The sequence below is a fragment of the Cyanistes caeruleus genome, unplaced genomic scaffold (assembly GCF_971803275.1).
Source record: "Cyanistes caeruleus unplaced genomic scaffold, bCyaCae1.hap1.1 HAP1_SCAFFOLD_144, whole genome shotgun sequence".
Taxonomy (NCBI): domain Eukaryota; kingdom Metazoa; phylum Chordata; class Aves; order Passeriformes; family Paridae; genus Cyanistes; species Cyanistes caeruleus.
In genome coordinates this window covers 302,501-307,500 of record NW_028255938.1, presented here as the reverse complement: position 1 = coordinate 307,500, position 5,000 = coordinate 302,501, and positions in this window count along the sequence as shown.

The following is a 5,000-nucleotide window of genomic DNA, read 5'->3' as shown; positions in this document are numbered from 1 at the left end:
GTAGACCTGCTGTCGGCCGGCACCCGGGTAGACCTGCTGTCGGCCGGCCGCGGGGTAGACCTGCTGTCGGCCGGCCGCGGGGTAGACCTGCTGTCGGCCGGCACCCTGGGTAGACCTGCTGTCGGCCGGCAGCCGGGTAGACCTGCTGTCGGCCGGCCGCAGGGGTAGACCTGCTGTCGGCCGGCGGCCGGGGTAGACCTGCTGTCTGCCGGCACCCGGGGTAGACCTGCTGTCGGCCGGCCGCCCGGGTAGACCTGCCGTCGGCCGGCCGCGGGGTAGACCTGCCGTCGGCCGGCCGCCGGGGTAGACCTTCTGTCGTCCGGCACCCGGGGTAGACCTGCCGTCGGCCGGCCGCCGGGGTAGACCTGCCGTCGTCCGGCCGCCGGGGTAGACCTGCCGTCGGCCGGCCGCCGGGGTAGACCTGCCGTCGGCCGGCCGCCGGGGTAGACCTGCCGTCGGCCGGCCGCCGGGGTAGACCTGCCGTCGGCCGGCCGCCGGGGGAGAGCCGCTGTCGGCCGGCGGGCCGCCGCGGGACGCGTCGAGCGGCCCGCCCCTCTCGGCCTGAGCGCGTCGCCGCCTTCGTGTCTCCCCGAGAGGGAAGGAGGGAGCCCTCAGAAGCCGGCGGCGCTCCCTCCCCCGTCCGGGCGCGAGCAGACGGCGGCCCCGCCGCCGCCTCGGTTTCTGCCCGCCCGGCTCGATCGGCGGGGCCGCCGTCCGCCTGCAGGTTTCGGCGGGGCCGGCCGGGGGCCGAGCGGGAAGGAAGCCGCCGTGGGCGCGAAAGCCTCCGAGAGAGCGCCGGCGAGAAAGCTTCCTCGGAAAGGGAGGGCGCCGAGGCTCAGGCCGCCGGCGGCCCCGTCGGCCCGCTCCTCAGCCCCCGCAGGCGTTGTCGCAGTGCCGAGCGGCCGGCCGCTTGAGGAGGAGCCGCCCGGGGCGTGGGCGGGGAGGGGCCGACGGCGGCGGCCCGAACCGTCGCCCAGCAGGGGGGCGGGCGGGGCAAGCCCGGAAGGAGGTGCCGAGGCAGGGTGACGTCGGAGGGCGGGGCCGCCGGGCCGGCATCGCCCGCCCAGCAGGGGGCGGGGAAAAGCCCGGAAAGGCGCCGCCGCGGGAGCGGCGGTTCCGTGCCCGGGCCCCGCACGCCTCGGCGGCGAGCCCCCGGAGGCGGGCCCGGGGCCAAAGACCTCCGCGGACCGCCGAAGAGCCGGCCGCCCGCCCGCCCGCTCGCCGCTTCTGCCGGCGATTCGAGTCGAGTCACGCCGGGGGCCGGCGTCTTTCTTCCCGCCGCGTCCCACCGCACCCTCCCGCCCGCTTCCTTTCCCCCGCTGTCCGCCCCCAGGTCCCGCCGGCTGGCCGGTGCCGCTTCTGCTCCCCGCAGGCGTGGCGGGGACGCCCCGCGGCCGGTCGAGCGCGTCGGCAGGCCGGGCGCGGGCCGCGAGCCGCCCGTCGGCTCGGCTGGGAGGCGTCCGGCCGCGCACGCAGGAACGGAAATGGGATGGGCCGAGAATTTCGGATCCCGGCGAAGCGTTGGTGTTCCGCCCCGACGCGAGAGCCGTCCTTTCGGGAAAAAGACGAAAGAAGAAGGGAAGGGGTGGGTGCGCGTGTGGCCGTGGGTGAGGGCGTGTGCCTGCGTGCCTGCGTGCGTGAAAAAAAGCAAAATAAAGCAACGGTCAAAAATACGCCTCGGTCTAGGGAGCGGCAATATCGGGAGGGACGGGGCCGCCGAAGCTACCCGACGGCCGAGGGGCGCACAGGTCGGTCTCCCGCCTCCGGGGCAGGCCGCCGCCGCCGCCACCGCCGCCGCCGGGCACGGCGTCAGAAGCCGCAGGGGGCGGCCGGCGCGGAGGCGGCCGACAGGACTACCCCGGTGGCGGGCGGCCCCGGGAGGTTGGGTCCACCCAGGGCCGGGGCCGCCTGACAGGCCTGGCCCGGTGGCGGGACACGAGGCAAATTTCAGCGGGGTACCCTTGTCTCCCGGACGGGGAAGACCTGCTGCCCGTGGTCGGGGCAGCCCTGCTGTCCCAGGTCGGGGTAGACGTGTTGTCCCAGGCCGGGGTAGACCTCCTGTCCGCGGTCGGGGTAGACCTGGTGTCCCGCGGTCGGGGTAGACCTGCTGTCCCAGGTCGGGGTAGACGTGTTGTCCCAGGCCGGGGTAGACCTGCTGTCCCAGGTCGGGGTAGACGTGGTGTCCCCCGGTCGGGGTAGACCTGCTGTCCGCGGTCGGGGTAGACGTGTTGTCCCAGGCCGGGGTAGACCTGCTGTCCGCGGTCGGGGTAGACGTGTTGTCCCAGGCCGGGGTAGACCTGCTGTCCGCGGTCGGGGTAGACGTGTTGTCCCCAGGCCGGGGTAGACCTGCTGTCCGCGGTCGGGGTAGACGTGGTGTCCCCCGGTCGGGGTAGACCTGCTGTCCGCGGTCGGGGTAGACGTGTTGTCCCCCGGTCGGGGTAGACCTGCTGTCCGCGGTCGGGGTAGACGTGTTGTCCCAGGCCGGGGTAGACCTGCTGTCCGCGGTCGGGGTAGACGTGGTGTCCCCCGGTCGGGGTAGACCTGCTGTCCGCGGTCGGGGTAGACGTGGTGTCCCCCGGTCGGGGTAGACCTGCTGTCCGCGGTCGGGGTAGACGTGTTGTCCCCCGGTCGGGGTAGACCTGCTGTCCGCGGTCGGGGTAGACGTGTTGTCCCAGGCCGGGGTAGACCTGCTGTCCGCGGTCGGGGTAGACGTGGTGTCCCCCCGTCGGGGTAGACCTGCTGTCCGCGGTCGGGGTAGACGTGTTGTCCCCCGGTCGGGGTAGACCTGCTGTCCGCGGTCGGGGTAGACGTGTTGTCCCAGGCCGGGGTAGACCTGCTAGCCCAGGTCGGGGTAGACGTGGTGTCCGCGGTCGAGGTAGACCTGGTGTCCGCGCCGGCTCTGGAAGTTCACCAAGGGGTCGCTGTTTTCAGCTGCCTCCAGTTACGTCATGCTAGGAGGCGGCTAGCGCCGCCGCTTTGCCCCGGTCACGTACGCTACGGTCACTTGCAGGCATCGGCGGCCTCGGACACGTATCTCCGTATTATGGGAGCGAGGTAACGGGTCGTCTCCCCCAGGCTGCTACCGTGCCTGTGTCCTCCGGAGGCGAAGCTACGGGCCGGCCGCCCGGCCGGTCGCCGGCGCTGAGCTCAGAGAGAAACGAAGGGGAGAGCCGCTGGCCAGGGAGGCCCGAGAGAGAAACCGAGAGTGTGCCGCCTCGGCGGGACCGAGTCGCGGGGCTCGTCCCGCTTCCCGTGCTACCCATCGTGCCGGTGGGGCAGCTTTGTTTGCCAGGCCGAGGAGGCGTCGTTGCCGCTGCTTGCCCAGAGAGAGAAGGGAGTGTGTTGCCGCCTCGGCGGGACCGAGTCGCGGGGCTCGTCCCGCTTCCCGTGCTACCCATCGTGCCGGTGGGGCAGCTTTGTTTGCCAGGCCGAGGAGGCGTCGTTGCCGCTGCTTGCCCAGAGAGAGAAGGGAGTGTGTTGCCGCCTCGGCGGGACCGAGTCGCGGGGCTCGTCCCGCTTCCCCCGTGCTACCCATCGTGCCGATGGTGGGGGGGGCCAGCTTGTCGTGATGCCGAGGAAGCGTGTGCTGCTTGCCCAGAGAGAGTGTTGCCGCGCGGGCGGCCGAGGCGAGAAGGGAAGGGCGTGGAGGAGGCAGAGAAGCCGCAGGCGGGTCCCCCCCGCTCTGGTCGTGCTGCTGCCGATTCCGGTCCAGTCCCGCCTCCCTCCCTCCCGCCCCAGCCCTGGGGCGGGGAAGCGAATGCCGGTGGCTGGCGGGCGAGGCGGCGGCGCCTCGTCCCTTATGTGCTCGGCCTTAAGCCGGGGGGCCCCCCTCGGCGGGGTGCAGTTTTTTTTTTTGTTTTTCGGCTGCCGGTCTCGGTGGGCCACGGTGTGGGCCCGGCAGCCGGGGGCAGACGTCGGCCGGGGGCGCCTCTGTCTAACCGTTGCTCGAGCTTCGTTCGAGGCTTTACCACCCCACCCCCGGCCCGTCCCCGAAGACCGGGTTGTGTCCCCCGCCCCGAGTTGTTGTGGCCCTCGTTCCCCCTTCCTCGGCCTTAAGCCGGGGACCCGCGCTTTTGCGGGCGGAATTTGTTTCAGGGGCGGCGGCCGGCCGCGGTGGCCGGCCCCGCCCGCGTGCGGACACCCGAACGCGACGGGGAAAAATGCCCCCGGGCCGAGAGAGAGAGAGATGGCGCGGGCGAGGCGGCGGCGCCTCGCCCTTCCTCAGTTGTCGTGGCCGGTGCGGACCGAGCCACCGTGGCCCGGCGGGCTGGGTTGCGAACGGGGTCCCCGCTTCGTTTTCTTTCGCTCGTAGGCGTGCGGGGCAGAGCGTGGGGGTCTGCCCGCCCGGTCTCCTCCGTATTTTCTGGGGGTGTGAGGGCTTTCTGCCCGCCGCTCCCTTTTGCGGCCCTAAGCCGCGGCACCGAGAAAAAGCCAAGCGTCCGCAGAGGCGTGCGGGCCCCGCCCCCAAGCGAAAAGCGAAGGGGCAGGGAGAAAAACCTCGTGGTGGCGGTGGTGTCGTTGGGGAGTGAGAGGCGCGGGCCTCGCCCCCACCCCCCATCCCCGGGCCCGCGGCCCCCGTGGCTAGCACGGGTCCTGCGACGCGCCATGTGCCTTCTTCTTATCGTTTTTTTCTGCTCCTGGTTTGCCGTTTCCCCCCCGGTTTTTTTTTTTTTTTGGTTTTGTTTTTTTCCGGGGGATGGAAAAAAAAAAGCCGATCGCCGCGAGGCCGGGCGCTAAAGCCGGGTTTGGGGGGGCCCCGTGGCCTCTCGCGGTCGGTGGCAAACTTTTTTTGTCGCACGCTTTCCCGGATGGGTTCCCCTCGGGGAAGGGGAAAAAGGGGGTGTGAAAACCCCCGACGTCCCCGGCCCCCGGCGGGGTGTGTGGCGTCTCCCATCTTTGCCGTTGTCGTCCAGTTAGAGGGAACCGTTGTCCGCAGATGCGGGTGGGTGGCGGCACCCCCCGCGCGCTCCTCCCGCTGCGATCAGCCGAAATTGTCCCGA